We start from the raw sequence: 20,701 nt of genomic DNA on the forward strand, positions 1-20,701 counted from the left end.
AGATGATCCAAGCCCAAATTAGCCCCTCCCACCCAGTTTTCTGGTCTATGTGCCAATTATCTCTGGAAACATTCTCCAGAAACACTTATATGTGTGCTTTAATAGTCTCCTAGACATGTATTAATCTAGTCAAGTTGATATCATTAACCATGACAAATTATAAGGAAACTTAATAGTTTTATTCCTTAGTGATTGCACTTCTTTCCTAGGGCAATGGTCTTGGACAATACTCTTTCATAATGCCAAAAGGTAAGAAGTGTTTGGCTGAGGCTTGAATTTTGATCATTTTGATCTGCTCTAGCTGCCTCTAAGGTCCCCCAGAAGGTGGACCTGGCAGAGTGGGCTGATGGGTTGGAACCAGAAAGTCCTCGCATTGGCCACTTTTGGTTGCCACTGCAGTGATGACACCCAGCCAGCTCAGAGGGCATAGCTGTTTTCATATTTCCACTCCTTTCTTATACCCCTATAAGGGGCATTTCAACTATGGCCTAACGCTGCAAAGACATTATCCCTTTCCATCGTGCTTGGCTTCTGACCAACATGTTGATGCAACCTGTAACTCTTTTGCTATAACTTCAGGGCTCAACACTGGCCAGGGGCCCTGGTGGCTCTGCTATGTTTTTTTTTGGCTTCCCTGACCCAGGGAAAGAACTTGCCAGAGTACAGATCCTGGTTCTTCTCTGACTTGAGTTCCTCTTTCTTGCAGGGCCTTGCTCATTGCTTGTGTCTCTTGACTCCAGGCTCTACTATCCATCTGAACCCTGTGTAACAATGTAGCTGCCGCTCCTGGTGATTTGAGTGGAAGTGGGAGGAAAGCATTTCCTTCTCTAGTGACCTGAGCAAGACCATCACCCTCAGTCACATGAGGAGAGTTGTTCTTATTATGACTACTTTAATGTAATAAATCTTTGTGCCTCACGAGTTATCACGATATACAGTAAATCTTCATTAATTAAAGTCTGACTGATTCAGAATTTAAGATAATTTGTTCACAGGCCAAGCTGAAATTTACATTTGTCCTATCTATGAAAAAAAAGGTTCATTATGTAAATCAATAAAGTAAGGAAGATTGCAGGAAGGCTGTTTAATCTAATTAAGAAAACAAACTATTTTCAAGCACTTTATAATACCATTGACATATAAACAATGTACTCATTACAAATGACTTTTATGTGCTCATTAAAACATACTGAAGAGCACCCATGTTTGACAAATTTTCATTTTTTTTTGTATGATCACTTCAAGTAAAGGTATTTAACTGAAGATAATGAAGCTGCTTTTAAAAATGGTCTGCAGTTCTGGATTTTCCTAAAAATGACCAAATCAATAAGGCATTGGTCAAGGGAGGAACAGATCAGGGAGTCAACTTTGAGTTTTGTTCTTGGCTCCCACTGTGAATTTAGGCAAGGCATTTCCTTGCTGTGAGCCCATATTTCTTCTTTTCAAAGGGGCTTTGAGAGGCTTGAATGAAATAATGTGTATAGGACTCATCTTACTGTCCTAGACATAGAATAATAAACAAAAAAGCACTTATTTTGTCTTATTTGACCCAAAAGTGGAATCTGAGAAAATTGTTATTATTCTCATTTTGTACATAAGAAAACATAGGCTCAGAAATACGGGGTAACTTTTCCAGGTAGAAAGCGGGAGAGCTGAAACATAAACTTAGGCTGGCCTGGTTCTGTCTGTCCCTCCTGCCTTGGCTGTGTTGCTTGGTGATTTCCAGTGGGGTAACTTCTGCCTGTGCATTCTGTGGGGACAGTGATGCTATTTATTACCTAGACTTAGCTCGGTGTGTTAGGAATCTGCTATGGTTCATAACTGTTTGTTTCCATGTTAGCACAGTACAAAGGATGGAACCCCTTCTCTGTTGTAGCTATTTTTAGCTTTTGGAGAAAGATGAACTTGGCAGTGAGAGGAAGAACAAAATTAAGGAAACTGACGTGGGGCTTCTGAGAGATGTTGAAAATTGCTAGTATCTCTGACAAAGAAAGGAAGAGAAGACAAGCCCTGTGGTCCTGAAGGTACCAGACCAGCATCAACCACATGCAAGTCATGCAGAAGAGACCAAGAGCTGCTGCTTTTAATGCTGAAACGACGACTTCCTAAATGATGGAAATCTATTGTTGACAAGAGGAAAGAAATATGGATTAAACCTATAGCTATGTTTAGAGCATCAGGGGATGAATTAGCCTAATTGGAATATTAGTCTCTGTTACAGAGAGTAATCACTACAGGCTGCCTCTGTTTTCATTAGAAATTTAATTAAGTTTATCAAGGTTTGGCTTTTCCAACTTTCATTTTCCAGACTGTCCCTGGACAGCTTTATTATGTAAGGGAAGTTTTCTTTTGTTCTAGTTCATTTTTCAGGAAGGGGTAGGGCTGAGCTAGGACCCAGCAGAACCTCCGTGATGGGGAGAAAGAAAGGTTTGGAGAGGCAGGAAGGTGATCTTCTATGGGTCTGGTCCTTCTAGCAAGTTCCACAGCTTCCAACTCCCAAGCTGGCTCACAGACATTGTTGGTGATATGTGAAGGCGTGGCTGTCGCTTTGCACTAGGGACTTAAAGGGTGCACACAGCATAAACCAGGGGACTGGGCATTTCTACATCTACTTGGGACACTGCCAAACTATTTCTCTGGATGTCTCCAGAAAAAGCATAAAGATGGCCATTCCTGGTTCTGCAGTTTAGGCTCTGACAGGCAAATCTCTAGGGAAATAGAGTTTCAGCTCATCACCTGGTGCCTGCAGCCACCATTTATAGGAGCAACTGTGCACAGCACAAATGTTTATGAGAAAGAAGACTTTTCTGCTCAGCAGAGTGCAGCCTTTCCCCTCCTGTCTGTTTTTCCTCTGTCCTTTTCCTCCTTCATTCTCTACCTCTCCTTCTGCTTCATTTATCCTCTTCTTCCTCCTTTTTTTTGTAATGAGCTTAGTTCTATAATGAATACATTCCCTTTTACTGGTTTTTCTTTCTTACCATTCTGGCCTGAGCCACTTCCAGTATTTTATTTAAAACGTTTTCCAAATTTATAGATGATTAGTTTTTCCATATTTAATTCCTCTATTTTTCCATATATATGTATTATATATATATATGAATGTGTAAACATATGTGTGTTACATGCATTTGCTGAACTGTTTAAAAATATACTGGCAACATGGTACTGCACTCATAAACATCTTAGCAGGTGAGAGGCTTGTTTTGACTCCAGTTTCATCATAAATGGTCTCAACAGGAAGACTCCTTTGAATGGGGTCTTTCTGGAGTGCAGGGAGGAAGAAGTTACACAGGCAATTAATTGCTGATCATAATTTGAATCAACTTGGCCTAATAACTTTTCCTTCATGGTACCAAGAAAAAAGGAAGGTTTTTTCTGCCACCCAATAAACAGAACTCAAGGTTTTTCAACATTTTTATTTCCTTTCATGAAGAAATTCATTTTTCAAGGATAACTGGTCCAATTTTATGCTTTTCCTTTTGTTCCAGTCCTAAGAGAAAGCACCATGCTCTACATGAAGATTGTTAGCACCACTCTCAGCTATATTTGAGGGGCAGTGCAACATTGGTTAAGCCTTGTAATTTCTCTGGTCTTTAGCTTGCCCACTGAAAAAATGGGGCTGGGAGGGTTAAGGATCTTCTGGGGCCTTTAAAAACTCAGCTTTCGTTGAAATTTACATACAATAAAATGAGCCAGTTTTATGTATTAAGTTTAATGAATTTTACAAATGTATATATTCATGTAACTACTCCCAAATCAATACAGAGCATTTTCATTACCTCCAAAATGTTCCCCAGGGCCACTCTGCAGTTAATCCCATGACATTAGTCTTGACCCTAGGCAACCCGACTCATTTTCCATCACTATAAATTTGTGCATCTTAGAACTTCATACTCTGTGTAATATTTCTTTGTTAAATTTTGCTCAGCAAAACTTGATTTGGTGTTGAATATTTTTGTGATGTTATCTACCTGCATTTTTTTTTGTGTCTTTTAAATAATGTAAGTTTATCCTAGGTGGGCAGGCAAGTTACTTGTATATTGACTTGACGTTGTTTGTACTTCAAATTTTTGATAAGTACTAATACAAGACACTTTTTCATCATTTGGACAAAATATCCAACACCTATAACTTAAGAAGAGGAGAGGTTGGTTTTAGTTTACAGTTTTAGTCCGTAGTCGCCAGGCTCTTAGAGAGAAAGGGTGGTGGAAGAGTCCTGGTGCTCAGGAAGCAGAGAGAGGGGAGGAGCCAGAGAGAGAAGCGCCCTCCCAAGTCACGCCCCCCCACTAGTTTCTTCAGAGCAGACCCTCCCTGCACAACAGTGCACTCAGCTGCAGAACTCATGAGTGAGTGAATCCACTCATGAGCATAGCACCTCCCTGATCCAGTCGCTTCTGAGTGCATGTGATATGCTAGGTCTAACCCACAGCAGGCTAAAGTGTGGAACTTACTCCACGACTAGTTCCGCCTGACTATGAGGCCCGAATGTGATCTCTACTGAATTTTGGGACTTCCAGGGTGCCTCATGAAGTTTCAGCCTGTACATCACTGTAGGGCCATAGGGGGCTCAGGCAGTTTTCTGGAATCTTCCTCTTCACACAGCTCTCTCCTTGTCACTGTCCTGCCCCTCAGACTGCAGCTGCCTCGGCCTCCAGGGGCCCTACATCTCCTGGGCAATATTAGCTTGCTGTGCCTGTTTGCGTTCCCTTGCCTGAGGCAGAGACTGGAAGGTGCCTTCGACAGAAAGCTGGGACAATTGTAGGACTTTGTTTGTTGTCTTCTCTCGGGGTTCACCATTCTGTGCTCCCTTTTGTCTAGTGTCTGGAAACTATTGCTCTATACATTTTACCCAGGTTAGAATAAGAGCTATAACGTCATTACCCCGCCATGGTCAGACCCAGACACTTTTGTCATACTTTCTTATCTTCAAATTCCAGCACTTCAGATTTAATTATGCATTGTTAGACATCACATCTTGCAGAACTCTATCTTATGCTCATGTGTGCAAAAATGGAAACAAACACAAAGCCTTCAGTATAAAAAGAAGCTTCCAAAGGAAGAAACAACTGGTAACTTTTGGCACTGCTCAACATCTTTTCCCTTAGTTTTTTTTTTTTTTTTTCCAACTTTGGCAAGTTATTTTTCTGGTAGTGACTCATTAACATTTATATATCTGTGTCCATGTCCATATCTTCTTTGTATCTGTATATTCATATCTAAATTTTTCCTATTTGTGCATTTATCTGTGCTTCTGTTGTAACCCATATTTTCACGTCTCCCTTTCTACCTATATTAATACAGATAAAGAGAGGTAAGAAAGTCTGTTATTTAAAAATGCATGCTCAGTTTCTCAGGACTCAGCTCTTACCTCACCAAATATTGTGTGCCTTTGGACAAATTATCTAATGTTTGAATGCCTGAGTTTTTTCATCTGTAAAATGAGGATGATATCAGTGTCTACTCTGTAAGTTTGTAGTGAAAAATAGATGATTTAATATATATCTGGAAGATAGTAAATGCTGTACTAACTTTAAGCATTATTATCAATAACTGATTACAGAGAAGGACCTATTTGAATCCCTGAGACTAAGCTATTACAACTTTTTTCTTTCTTTTTTTTTTTTGGTCTCTAGTGCCTCACTTGTTTTCATAAACATTTGGAGGTAAATTTGCTATTTCTTGGGGGTGAATAGAAATGAATGCAACTTGGAGAAAAAAAAAAGAAATTTCCTATTCATATGAAGTTGCATCTTCTTGGGAGCAGAGTATCCTTTTAGGTGTGCAGCCTGGCTCCTGAGAAGAATCCTGCTCAAGTGGATCATAGAACCTCTGATAGTTGTTCTACAGAATAACTTAAAGCCCTTCTATTTACAGCCAGCAGAGCGGTTTCCATGGGGTAAGCAGTATCCGTCACCCTCCCTGAATTCTCTTTTCTTTCTCCTCACACAGCCACTGCAGTTTCAGTCTGCACTTTATTCGATCTTCCCCAAGGCCTCTCAATCTATTACAACTTGCTTATGCAGAGCAATTTATCTCTTCCGGCTTCTATTTCCTCATTTGCATTTTCTCCTCTACCACATTCCTCATCGAAAAAGCCTGTAATACAGAGAACCACCCTTCTTAGAGATCATTGTGGAATTATCAGTAAGTAAAAAGATGTCTTTTACTATGTTAGTATAACTATTTCAGACAGGATGAAATTATGAAGAATAATAATTCCTCAAGGAATAGAAAACACAGGATCCTGCAGAGGAGGACTTGAATTTTGGCTTGCTTATCTCCTGATCACAGTTGTTTTTCACCACCTGACACCTTTCAGATAATTTCACTAGTCCTAGAGGTTTTCCAGTGGACCAAGAGTCTCTAAAGTGAATGCTGAATTGTACTCTTCACGTGTGTGTGTGTGAGAGAGAGAGAGAGAGAGAGAGAGAGAGAGAGAGAGAGAGAGAGAGAGAGAGAAAGAGAGGAGTAAAACCAGTCACTTCATGGCCAGGACTAAAACAAAGGAAAGGAAGAGAAAGAAACCAGGATTCCACACTCCACCTCAAAGGCACATCTCCAGTGACTTAGGACCATGTACTAGATTTCACCTCCCAAAGTCTCTACCACTTTTCAGTAGAGCCAGGTGGGGAGTAACAATATCTAGTGATGACTAGTGATGCAACACACGAGCCCTGGGAGGACATTTGAGACACAAAGGATGGCAGTGTGTGTATGTGAGATGGTTACTTTTTCACCCCCAGCCGCACCTAGAAGTCACATTTTCTTTCTTTCTGTTACTATACCAGGAGAGACCTAGAGTTGTATTTCTCTCTGTCCTGGAGTCATCAGAAAGGATGCCCAAGGCAATGACAATTCTACGTCTCCTCATTAAGGTTGCTAACACTAAGTCAGTGCCTATTTTCTTCTACTTTGTAATTCTGGCCCTGGTCCTCCCAGTATACTTTTCTCTTAGTTGAACATGGTACAGGAAAATAAAGGGATGGGGAAAATATCAGAAATTTTTGATCTGTTTACCTGCAGGCACGTAGAATGCTGAATTTGTTTTCTATGTAACTCTTAGGGCTTAAAAGCCCATTTTCTTCTACTTGGCGAGGGTTAAGCACACTGTTGTTAAAATTATGCTTTTTTTTTGTTTGTTTGTTTTTTGGTTTTTCTCCTGTACCGGGAACCGAACTCACGACCTTGCGCTTGCCAGGCAGGCGCTTTGCCGCTGAGCTAAATCCCCAGCCCCAAATTATGCTATTTTTAATGTGTTGTGCTGTCTCTAGCAGAGGGGCACAGGGTTTTGCTTTACGGAACGACAGTGCTGAGAAACTACTGGAAACTGGACTTGTTCCAAACTGTAGAAAGGTGACTGCTGAGCCCTGACAGGTTCACCGTTGCTTTCAAATCCCATAAATGCCAGTGCTTATTGCATGGGATTTGCAAGTGCAGACAATGAAATGATAGCTAACATTTTCCTGTTTAAAAAAGCAGAGCCCATGATTGATTGTCCTGTGTCTGACTTCAGCCCTGCTGAGGACCAGAGAGGGAATTAACATGGATCGCATCTAGTGTTTGTCAGCTACAGGGAGCTGATCTTGGCTGAAAAGGTAAAAATGTGTGTCTGTTTTATAGTAAATGCTTTACTGTAAGTGGAAATTAAAAGGTGACATTGTTGATAGATCTTCCTGGTTCCCTAACAGTAGGACACAGGCATCTTTGGGATTCATCTTGTTAATGTAGAGGTCTGAGTGTGACACTTTATCATCACACCTTAAAAACCTAATACGTATGCACAAATATGCAGCATTGCTTACCATTTGTCATGTGTGCAAAGGGGTCTGGCAGTGGCCACATACCCGGGTGCATTATCTAAATTAATCCATCGAGGGGTATTGAATCACTTAATCACAACACAGTCTTGCTGCCTTGGTAGGCACGCTCTCTCTTCATTAGATTTAATATATTTCTCATTATACAAATCTGCTGCTGTGACAATAAGTCTTGTTCATAAATCAGTTTGCCCTTTCACTTTGCAGATGCAGAGAACTTTCATCAAACAAGACATAAATGGGGCCTGTTAGACAGGAGGTCAGAGCAGTCATCACTAGATATTAATATCTATTCATTAAGCTGATTTTTAATAGCATACTTTAATGGGCATAGGTAAAACAATTATGATTCTAATTTCTTGTTTGCCTTGTAAACAAGACAAAGAAATTGTAGTAATGTAGAATACTAAGAACTCCTAGGATGAGACCCCAGTCTTCTTTTCTCTGTTCTCCTGCAGGCAAAGCAAATGCTTGTGGCTCAGTTGGTCAGGAAGTCCCTGAGGTTACCACAGAAGAAGGTGAAATAGAAGCTGATTTGCACAGTAAGGTCTAAAGAGGGAGGTACATATAAAGATATACAAAATCTTGGAAAAAAAATCTTTTGTTGTTGCTTTCTGTGATAACAGAGTGTTCTATACACCAGAGGTTTCAAATAATAGTTTTGAAGTCAAATTCTGATTTATTGTGTATTTAATACATACCCTAGCACATTATTGACCCTCTTCCTTATGTTCTTGATCACATTCTTCAAAAAATTGTCTCTGTCATTGATCTTTTCAAGGAACAAGCTTTTCTTTTCCATTGATCATTTCAGCTGTTTTCATTTTGCTATTATATTATTTCCTTGATGTCTATTCTTGTCTTTATTAATCTCTATTCCTCTCATTTTCTTGATATCATTCTTTTATTAGCTTTCACGACTTGAGAGTTTCATTTACTTTCTATTTGTTTTCTCTGAATCTTAGCTGCAGAGCAGTACATTAGTCATAGTCTTTGGTTCATGGCACACTATCAGTTCACGTTTGTCTGATTATTTGTTTAGCACAAAAAGCTCATAAAACGACCATTCAAAAGCAAAGATAGGAGTTTGATGGTATTTTCCTCTAACCATACGACATCTTTATCCTCTCTCCTTCCTGCACTTGAGGGAACATCACCCCGAGTCCCAGATCTTTTTTTCCTGTTTTACATAGGATTGTTGGATCCCTATGTACACTTAAAATTATATATACCTTTACTTTTAGCACTTCCATACTTTATGAGAGAGGCATTTTGTTACATGTAATCTCTTGGAATCCTTTTCCCCACGTAATATAGGAAAATGTATTCTACAGTTGCCTGAATGCAGAGTTTTATAAAGTCAGTCACATTATATATATTAGTACTATCATTTAAACCTTTTCTACTTCTGATAACTTCTTTCTTCTTACTCAATGACCTACAGAGAGAGGTTTATGAGGATTTTCCACTCAGCTGCTAATGTGTTCTATTTACTGAACTTTTTGATTTATATATTTTTAGGCCATTCATGAGAACATAAGTTTAGCCCTTTCATGTTTTCCAAAGTTATTTGGTTCCTTTACCATTAAGAATTATTTTTTAAAATTTCTGATAATTTTTTGCTTCATAAAGTCCATTTTGTCTCATATTCACATAACAATGTTAACTAGAAAAAGAACTCAAAACATCATCAGAAAAAGGACCAAAAATTATTTTAAGGATAAAGCAAGGCAAACAGCCCTTAAACATATGAAACTATCTTAACCTCACTCATAAGAGTAATGCAGTAGAAATTCCACTGAGATCCTGTTTCTCATCTATCAGACTTTAAAAATTTCAAACAGTTGCAGAGCAGTGTTTTGGCAAGAACAGGAAGAAATACGAATTCATACGGGGTGGGTGGTAATCTGCAGAGGCACAGCTCCTGTGGTGAGGGATCTGTCAATGTCTAACACAACTGTTTATGTGATTATTCTTTGAACCAGAGTCCATAAGTCTGTCTTGAGAACACTCCACAGCAAACACACAGAAAATATTTAGAATGCTTTTCACTACAGTATTACTTACTAACAAAAGGCTGGAAACCATCCAAATGTCTTTCAGTAGAGGCCTGTTCAAATAAACTCTGACATATCATCAAAGTGGAATGTTAGACAGCTATTAAAATGTGAATGAGGGAGATCGTACAAACTGATGTCTCATTATTTATAGGTATATTAAGGAAGAAAAGCAAATCGTACAGTAGATATATGTTGTAAGAATAAATTGAGAACTTTTTTCCAAAATGAAAATCAGAAATTATTGCCAATAGGGAGTGGAGGGATAGGAGGGGTGGGGATAGAAACAGATCGAAATTTCTCTGAGAATTCACTTGGGACTTTTGAACCATGCATGCTTGACATGTTCAAAAATTTAGCTGAAATTGCATCTAAATAAAAAAAAGTCTCTATCAAATCGATGTTGGAAAAATAATGATTGTGTGTAACTTCTGAATGTGCCACTTTGTACACCTTTAATAGAATACAATTTAAGGATAAAAGTTTATGAAGAAATCACACTTTACACAGTAGTTTATTGTCAGCAGTGACAACTGTACCGCAGAAACCTTTTTTTTAGTGTTGTAGGCTAAAGTAAATAAGTAATTATATGAGATTTTTATAATAAAATAAGGTATAAAATTAAAAAGAAATTTCTGTCATTTGAATCCAGCTTAGAAATTCTGATATGTATTTAATTAAACAAAATGTATTTTCAAACTTTGCCTCTGAACCTGCCTGAATCAGTAACACTTGAGTGACACCGAGCACACCTAGTGGCTGGGTCTTGGCTCTAAATGTCATTCTCTGTGAGAACATTCAGGGCTCCCTGGAAAAATATCTGATTCTAGGTCTGGGCTGAGAAAGGACAAAGTGGTCCCCCGTGGACATCTTGTTGTGCCACAAAATAAGGAAGTGCTCAAAGACTAATGAGGTTATGTCAAAGGGACTGAAAAGTCAGTGTGAAGGGCCTCTTGTTGGGTACATCTGGGACTATTTGAACATCAAAAAAATAATGATTATAATCGATTACAATGCACAAAATGAACCAAATGTCATGAGTTCATGGTATTGAGGTACAGAGGGACCTGGGGAGGACCAGTGTGCATTACAGAGAAATAGTATTTGATAAATGTGGAGGGAATGATAGAATGAGAAAATCTCCGTTTTAAATCTCCAATGAAATAAATAATTCACTGATCAGGTGAGCATCAGAAATCAGTGCTGAAACCGTGAGGGGAAATGTTTGGAAGTAGAATATTCACAAGTTTCTTAAATATCACTTACAAATTAAGTAGCTACTGAGTGCAGTATTGCAAAGGGACAAGTGCATTGTCACGAGAGAGAGAGGGAGCGAGAGAGACTGAGGGAGAAAGAGACACACAGAGGGAGAGAGAGAGAGAGAATGGCAATTACTGCCACACAATGAACACGTTTTAGTGGGCTGCGCCGCAGGTATGAGCTTTGTGATGCGATGAAATGCAAAACACACAGCATAATGAGCTAATCTTGCTGGAAATGTTTACTGTGAATCCATTCAAGTATCTAAGACTAGCTTTCAATGCAAAGCTAAGTTCAATGACACTATGCGGAATTCGACAAGTATAGACTATGAGATATCCTCAAAGACAACTGGTTTGAAGTTTTCAAAAAGTCAATATCATGGAAAAGTAGAAGGGAGAGAGGAAGGGAGAGGGAGAGGGATAGGGAGAGCTGGGGGAGGACTCAGGGTCTATTGTATGGCAACCAAGGCAATTCCTGAAACTTACTGAATCTTTATTTTTTTTTAAAGTAGCTACAAAGCAAATATTAAGGATAATTTCAGGCATTTGAAAAGAGACTTGTTACTTATTTTCCAGAATTGGAATTATTGTTTATTTTTTGAAGTGCAATGATTGCACTGGAATTAGTCTTATTTTCAGCAGATACATGATGCAGTATTTACAAATGAAGTAAGATATCTGCAACTTTGTATGACTCAAGGAAAAAAAGAAACCAGGGAAGAAAGATGGTGTGAGAAAGAGCTAGAGGGAGGAAGCACTGGAAGGGATAGAAAGAGAAGAAGGGGATAGCAATGAAAGGGGAGCAAGGGTGGAGGAGAGACAGAGAGGGAGGAAGGGAAGGGGGTTGGGAGGGGTGGGAAGCAAGCATGGAAAACCATTAATAGGTCTTGACGGCAGTTGTTGAACTCCATAGTTCGTTGTATTACTCTTTCAACTTTTATATATTTCATGTTTACAGTAAAATTGGGGAAATAAAAAGATGTATGTGAGAGGCAAATGCACTCATGCAGCCCTCGTGTAAACTGGGTATGTACTCGAATTGTATGCCAGTCGCTGAGCTAGAAGCCTGGTACATTAAGTGTGGCCTGAGAGCCAGCAGCATCAGCAGCATCTTGGGATTCATTATAAATGCAGAGTTTCAGGCTGTACACCACAGCTTCTGAGTCAAAACCAAAAATTCTTAAACAGGATTTCCAGGCAACTTCTTTACCCATTGTTTTGATGTTGTTACTGGTGTAACAGACAAAATGACAATCGCATTATCTGTGAAACACATGTAATTGTCCAACTGCTTTTTTAATGCTGCAACTAGGGCTATCTGAATTTATATGGCTGTGTATACTTAAATGGCAGGGCACAATATATCTTCTTTTTTCCCCTGAGGAACATAGCATAATTGCTGTGTAATTATATTTGTTTCAGGGCAGGTAGCCTATGAGTCAATAAACAATAAAGCTACCAGCAAAGATTCAGATTGGCTTTGCTTCCATCTATTTCTATATTTGCTCTTATCAGATACAATTACAGGAAAATAGAGGGGCTGTTGCAAAGGGAGGAAACAAACATCCACAGGAATCTGTTCTGGATTCCTCTGCCAGGTCACTGTTTGTGGACCACATTTGAACAGTACTCCCCTGCCTGGCAGAGACAGCTGACCACCAGCAGGGCAATGTCAACCAGTGAAACCCTTCTTCAGAAAGTGTCAGTCAGGGGCTGGGGATTTAGCTCAGCGGCAAAAGCGCCTGCCTGGCAAGCGCAAGGTCGTGAGTTCGGTTCCCGGTGCCGGAGAAAAACCACACACACACAAAAAAAAAAAAAAAAAAAAAACCAGAAAGTGTCAGTCAGTGGTGGCTGCAGAAATCCAGCACTTCCAGAAGATTTTTTCAAACTATGGTTTGTGAAAATTTGTAATCCAGTCTGTCCTACCCACCTTACAAGAAATGTCTATCTCCCTTCAAGATCCATTTGTCCTAGAACGTTCAATCTGGGATTTCCAAATGCATAAAACTCCTTGTATATATAAAGACTTATATTAATCAAGGCAACCAGTATCACTGTCATTATCTTTTTTTCTATAATTTCTGACTGACACATGAATCTAAACATAATTTGGTGCACTTCTCCCCATTTTCCTGTTAAGCCCTGGAAAGTTGTGGGAGAATTTTCGGCCCTCAAGTCATTTATTTCCAGAATGGCAGCCCAGCTGCTGATGTTGTCTGTCTTGCACATTCACATAAACCAGCCAGGCTCCCTGAGAGATCTGTACAATAGCTGCCTTGCACAGGTAATAAAGCTGATAAATAGCTCCCTGTTTCTGACACTTTTGAATGCAATTAAGAAGTGATAGCTTGTGTGAGCCCTGCTAATGCTCTGGGGTTTGTGGTGAATAAACTCTAGATGCTTTGATTCACATCTCTTCTTTCTTCACAACTTCGTCTCCGTCTCCCAGTTTACCTGTGGTTTTCTGCAGGATCTTCATGTGACTTCCACTCACGGCAGTGAGCCCTTCCTTATTTTCACTGCAAAGGGAAAATTGGTCAGGTGGGATTTGAGGTCTCTTCTCAGTGAACAACTTTGGAGCCTTCATTTTTTGTGTCTTGGTCTCTCTACTTAGTAATACACACAGAATGTATCAGATCTCCTTTCTCTGGAAAAGCAGGCAGGGTGGATTACACCTGTTCCCCCCAGATAATTTGTTTTCCTTCTTTTACAGTGATTGTTGACTCTTTGATCTTCTGAAATGCTCCCTATCAATTAGAAAACTTGGTCATCTGGAGCGAATTTAAATGATTTACCCACAAGAAGACCATAGCATAGCAATACAAGATGGAAGTTGTAGAATCCAGAACTGCGTTTCTCACTAAGCTTACAAATTTGGGAAACTTGTTTTAGTTTTTCAGAGCCTGAATATTCTCATTTTTAAACTGAAGTTAATGTAGCTTCTTGGTCCATTTCCCACTACATTTGAACAACCCTCCCCTGCCTGGCAGAGACAGCTGACTACCAGCAGGGCAATGTCAACCAGCAAAACCCTTCATCAGAAAGTGTCAATCAATGATGGCTGCAGAAACCCAGCACTCCCAGAAGATTTTCAAGGAGCCAGTGTATGTGGACTTAGGCCCTTCTTTTGCTTTTTGTTTTGAGGTACAGTAATTATACATTCACATGCAGTTGTAAGAAATAATAGAGTGACGTCCTGAATATTTTCACCCAGCTTCTCCCCATGGTAGTGGCTGCACACTTATTGTAGGCTATCACAACCAAGAAACGGACAGTGACACAAATCCACTGAACTTATTTGGATTTTACCAGTTTTACATGATTCATTTGTGCATTTGTGTGTATCTAGTTCAGTTTTAATTTCCCAAGGCTGCCATAACAAAATGCAATGAACTGTGTGGCTTAAAATAATAGGAATTTATCCTCTCTTCGTTCTGGAGGTTAGAAATTCAGAATCAAGGCGTTGGTCGGGCTGTACTCCCTCTAAGACCCTTAGGGGGAATCTTCCTCACCTCTTCCAACCTCCAGATGTTTGTTGGTATATTATTCTGCTTTCTTTTACTAATAACACAGTAGACTGAGCAAGTTACACAAAAAAGAGAAATTTATCTTCGCTCATGATTTTGGTGTGGGGTCACCAAAGTGACCACACCTGATGATAGCTTTCTTTCTTTTTTTTTTTTTTTTGTACCAGGAATCAAACTCAGGACCTTGTGCTTGCCAGGCAGGCACTTATGCTACTGAGCTATATCCCTGGCCAATGATAGCTTTCTTGATGGGAGAGTACTGCTTGGGAGTAGCACAGGGCATCATGGAGTGAGAGAGAGGGAGCACATGTGTACCTTTTAGTCTCCCCCAGTTTTCTTGTAAAGCCTCTAGGATTATATCACAGGGATCTACCAGTAGGGCTTTATCTAATCCCAAGTACCTCCCAAAGGCTCTATTTCTGCACATTATAAGTAGATCAAGCTTCCACCGTCTTAATATTCACAATGGGGTATTAATAAGCTTCAGAGAAGACAACATATTTAAGCCACAGCTTTGCTTGTGGCAGCGTATCTCTGATCTCTGCCTTTCTCACTACATGGTTCTCTTCTGTGTCTTCACATCACCTTCTCTCTGTCTGTCTCTCTCTCTGTCTGTCTCTCTCTCCCTCTCCAAATTTTCCTCTTCTTATGTGGATACCAGTCATTGTGGATTTGGGGCCCACCCACTCTAGTGTGACGTCCTCTTAAGTAATTACATCTACAGTGAACCTATTTCTAGCCAAGGTCACATTTTAAGGTGCAGGGAATTAGGACTGTAATATATCCCTTCTGGAGGGCATAGTTGACCTCATAAGAAATTCTATGCAATACTGTTACATGTAGGTTTGTGTGGCTGCTACCGCACTCATGATAAAGAACAGTTCTGTTACCATGGGGATAATTTTACAACCATCGATACTTTTCTCTCTCTTTGCCCTATCACACGATCCCTTGGAATGCTGCTCATATGTTCTCCATCTCTACAGTTATATATATTATGTAAATAGGATCATACAGACCACTTTGTAACCCAGTGTCTGCACTCACACACACATATGTGGCTGTGTAGTTGGATGCATCAGTGGATTTTCTTCACCATCAAATGAGAGGAACTCTAGAGTTTGGTTTACCCAGTTCTTTTCTCCTGGGCTCTTTGTTGGCCTGTGTAGAATGTCCATCAGCACTTTCCTTTTCCTCATCTCACAAAGAGAAGATTGGGAACTGTGAGGAATATTTGTTCTCTGGGAAGCAGACTGAGACATTGTTTTGCCACACTGATCCTGCGTAGTAGATCTTTATTTGTTGCAGCAGAATCTCAACTTTAATTTCAGCTTGGAAAGAAGCTGTAAGTCTTAAGGAATGAAAAATCATAAAATTCCCAAGAACTTTTGATAAAAAAATGTATAATGTACCAACTGTTGACTCGCACCATGTTCGAGTTCCATGGGAAGTGGGAAGCCATTTTTTCCCCCTTCTTGTTGATCTGGAGACTGTACTCCTAGACACAGGGAAGACACATTCCATGGCAGTGTGCTCAGTTGCTCTGCAGACAGTGGAGTTGGGAGGCAGGTGTTTTCTTCACTTGGGTCTTTTATGTCCAGTCTTGACCTTTCACCTCATGTGCTTGTTCCAACTGCCTACAGTGTATTTTCCCCTAAATGAGGACAGCTCATGCAGACTTGCCTCTCGTCTAGAAATTAAAATAGAATTGGAAGTCATACAATGTCCTAGTTGCAGATCAGACTTTTGAAACACAAGCTATCAAATTATAGTTCTAAAGAGAAAGGAAACTGTTGATGCTTGGATGCCTTGAGATGAAGCCACAGGTCAATCGCTCAGTGTGGTCCAAAATTGCTGAACCATCCTCTTACCAGAGAGTAAGTGGGACCTCTCAAAACTTCTTCATTGTCTGACACCCCAGCTATTTTTGTCCCTACAAATGTTGTAGCAATTTAGCAATCTATCGACTTAACTTTTTTCCATAAACATGCTGCCTGGTAGATGCATAATTCAAATTCACATGCAAACTATGAGATGTTTGCTTAGCAAGAGCTGTAATTTAAATGTAACCTCTGTAGAAAGCCATTCAGCAGCGCGTGTGTGTAAAGTGTAATTTAGTCTGTAGAAGCAATCTTTCCCTCTACTGTTCTAATGTGTGAGCTTGTTTGCTAAATAATCATTGTAGCATTTTGCTCAAAGTGGCGGTTTTTATGTATTTTTCCCCCACCACTTGTAAATGTTGCCAAGGTAAATGAGAGTTCTTTGGAAACTGTTACTGTCATGTAGTTCTCATTTGAAAATGTCACAATAAGGCAGTGTTCTTTGATGCCAAGATGCATAGAAGGTTGGAACATGATGAACGCGGTACCTAAACACAGTAAAATAACATAGCATAATAGCTTGATTTTTTTCTTAAAATGAGAGGCTTTTTGTTGTTTTTATTCTAAAGAGTCCACTTGGGAGACAGAGCTAGGAGTACTATAGAATGAAGAAAGAGCAAGCCAGGTGGGAGTTTAGAGGAAATTATTATTATTTGTAACTAGGTCCAAATGCAAAGAAAGAGAAATTTGGGAGGAAAAATGTACCGCAAATAAGTGAAATGGAGATTACAGCTCAAAATATGTCATTAATACCAAGCTACAGAAGTCTTCCCAAGAGACAGGAGGAGGAACAGAGTAAAAGCAAAGTTTTGAAGGTAAAATTTGAAGAGTCAGAGGAGTAACAAAGAAGAAAACACAAAAAAGAGTACAGGTGCAGAGGCAGCCAGATCAGGAAAGGACACCAATTTCTAAGTGTACCTTTGACAAATCTTTTTCTTATCTACTACAATATTAGTGAATATCAGGAGGAATTTTGTGTGTGTGTGTGGGTATGTGTGTGTGTGTGTGTGCATGTGCATTTGTGTGTGTGTGTGTGTGTGTGTGTATGTCCTAAAAAGTGACTAGTCAGTAACATCTGTTAAATCTGCATGTTATGTACCAGATTGGAGCTTATGAAAGACTTTATGCACTGCAAACAAATGACATCATGGGGTAGTGACTTGTGAAATGCTAGGTATATTAGCATTATATAGACCTGAAGCTATCTTATTTTCTTTCAGAAAGATGGGGAGAATAGTTTGTTATATTCTATTATATTCTCATCTGTTGAACACTTATTGAGAAATTACTATTTCTCAGGCACTGTGCTAATGCTATGTATTCAACTATGACTTGCACTTTTGTTTTGGGGGACCGACTACTATGCAGCTTTTGAATGGTAAGTTCCAGGGAAGTGGATGGTGGCTTATTTTCCCTTCTGAATCATGTTGTCCCAAATATTTCCCAACTTATTAAGACACCAACTTTCTCCCTATCATTTGTCATCATTTTATGAACTACAAAAAATTAATCTTTCCATACTATAGCTGTACCTTGATTCTGATTACTCACCTTAGACAAAAATTATTCATCATCATGCCCTTTGATTGCACTCAAGAACAATCACTACTATGTGAAGCTTTCAAGCACTGAAAATTTTTAAAAGAATGGGTCTGCTACTCTAAGGACAATTTTAAAGGTTTCAAAAGTACTTTAAACAATGACAACAATCCTAGAATAAATAGACTCATAATCATCACTTTAGGTTTTCTTTTATCTACTAATAGTGAGAAAACCAAAACAAGGAAAAAGTCATCTTTACCTGTCTTGCCTACCAAAATGTTAGTGAATATCAGGAATAATTTTTTGTATGACTTGAGTCCTAAAACATGGCTAAACAGCAGTATCTGTTAAATCTGAGTGGTATGTAACTTATCACATCCAAAGGTCAAGAGCATAAAATCTGTGTATAGTACACCTTTTCCCAGATAACAGATTATCATTTGAAATAATATAACATTGCAAGTTATTTTTGTACTTACCTCCTTCTTTTAGACTGGAACTACAGGACTAAGGCTGTAGCCCTTAGTACAGTGTAAATCCTTTGTAAGAAAGATCAAATGTGTTCTTATGAACTCTGTAGCTCCCTTTCAGTGCTCCAGTGATATCTCACGTTTGAAACCAACAGTAGCCTTTCCTTCTGGTCGCAGGAGCTGCATTGTGTTCGACATCACAGAGTGCTTAGAATCCTCCAAGGAAATGTCCTAGTAGGGGTGGGGGAGGATTGCGTGCCTTTGAGCAAAGAGGATAGAGACAATATCATTGTTAGTTTAATCATAGGCATAAGACATGGGGTCAGGTCAAAAAGTAGACTCAGTGAACTGGACAGAGGCTGTGACATGCTAACAGAAGCAGACATTTCAGAAACGGATGTAATATAACCCATGCAAGAGATACCTCCCAGGGCTCCAGATTCACCTGCCAAGGACTCCGATTGACTTTCACATTAATCAACTCTATGTGTAAAATATTCAACCCCTCTAAGAGACCTTTTTCTACCAGGCTGATCTCAACAGTCCATGTGCAAACATGGTCTGTGTTTCTTTGGAAGCAAACTATAATAACCAGAAGGTTGTATCACAAGACCTCACATTTTCACAGTGCAGGAGGAACTTTGCAGAGACAAGCTGTGATGCCGGGTGAAGAGCCTCAGGCTGTAAGGCTGCTTCATGAACTGTTCACATCAGGCTGGCTACATCACAGCCCTGTAGGCAGCAGATGCCATCCTGTGCTATAGCAACCACTGGCTTAGCACCTAAGGCCCTTCTTGGGCCTTAGGACCATGAAAGTCTTTCAGGACCATGAAAGTCTTGGGTGTCTCTGAATCTTGCTGGTGACTTCAGCTGCTCACACCTTAACAAATCAGAGCTTGGTTTTTTTCTCAAACTAGGTTACTTTTTCAGGTAAAATGGGGCATTCTTAATTTTTCTGATACAGAAGTTGGAAACTGAGATAGTTTCAGGCAAAAGAAGATGAAAGATCGTCTACATATGGGGTTGTCCCTGGTTACCAGTTAGCTATCTTAGTCTGTTTTGTCTGTTATAATAAAATACCATGAATTTCATGGCTTATAAACACAGATATTTATTTCCCACATTCTAGAGTCTGGGAAGCCCATGAGTCAAGGATCTGGTGGGCTTGGGGTCTGGTGCGGGTCTTCTTCCAGCTTCACAGATGACAACTTCAAGCTTCTGCCTCACATGGTGAAAGGGGCTGGTAGGCATCTGTCTGGGGCCTCTTTTATAAAGGCAGTAATCCCATGCATCACAGCTCTGCCATCATGAGCTCATAAACACCCCAAAGGCCCTGCTGTCTGACAGTACCAGATTTAAACCTGGGACAACCAGGTTTAAACATATAACATGCGGGGCTGGGGGTTTAGCTCAGCGGCAAAAGCGCCTGCCTGGCAAGCGCAAGGTTGTGAGTTCGGTTCCCGGTACACCGTGGCAAGCTGCTTCACTTGGGAAGCCAGTAGTTATTTTAGAGTGTTTTAGGCATACTTGTTTGATCTCATGCTTTTTTGGAATTCCCAGGGAAGCCTTCATCACTGCCCTCCACTTCTACCTTCTTTCTATCAAGCAAGCTAGATCTGCTCTGTTCCAGATCCCCTGACAGCCTTTCCCACAGCAGTGCTTACTTCCTGTGCACTTGCTCCTGCCCTCTTTCCAGTAAATCTCCCTGGAGAGGGACTCTGACCTTTCTCTACTATTGCTGCCCTGGGCTCCTCGCACCATAGTCCTCACTCTAGCTTATTCCTAGACCTGGATTCTCCTGAGGTCACTGGTGCTTCTGAGACACAGGACTAGGGTTTTGTCACAGATCTGGAGAGAGGTTTCTCATGGCCAGTTGATGTCCTGTCTTGTGCGGGCAGAAGTGCCTAGGCTACGTGATCCTCTCGGCCCCTTTCCATCTTGCTCTTCTCTGTGACTGGCTCCTCTGAATCTCAGCGTATCCCAGGGGCACTGTTCTATTGCAGTGTATTACAGTTTCCTGTAGGGGTCATTACATCAGAAAAGAATTACATTTGGGGTGCAAATAGAGAACAACCAAACAAATCAGAAAACAACCTCCAGCTAATAAAAATACTCATGGAATGAAGTTTTCTCATTAGCGGAAAAG

General features: G+C 40.0%; 1 long non-coding RNA gene across 1 annotated transcript; it reads right to left on the reverse strand.

Annotated features, from left to right (window-relative positions):
- Positions 1-15,941: 15,941 nt before the first annotated feature.
- On the reverse strand, positions 15,942-19,247 carry LOC102009260. The gene is made up of 3 exons (XR_263165.2): positions 19,174-19,247; positions 18,565-18,814; positions 15,942-16,353 (listed from the first exon to the last, which is right to left on the reverse strand). It is a non-coding gene; the product is annotated as an uncharacterized LOC102009260 (long non-coding RNA).
- Between the last annotated feature and the right edge of the window lie 1,454 nt (positions 19,248-20,701).

Source organism: Chinchilla lanigera, unplaced genomic scaffold (assembly GCF_000276665.1).
Source record: "Chinchilla lanigera isolate Chin_1 unplaced genomic scaffold, ChiLan1.0 scaffold00062, whole genome shotgun sequence".
Lineage (NCBI taxonomy): Eukaryota > Metazoa > Chordata > Mammalia > Rodentia > Chinchillidae > Chinchilla > Chinchilla lanigera.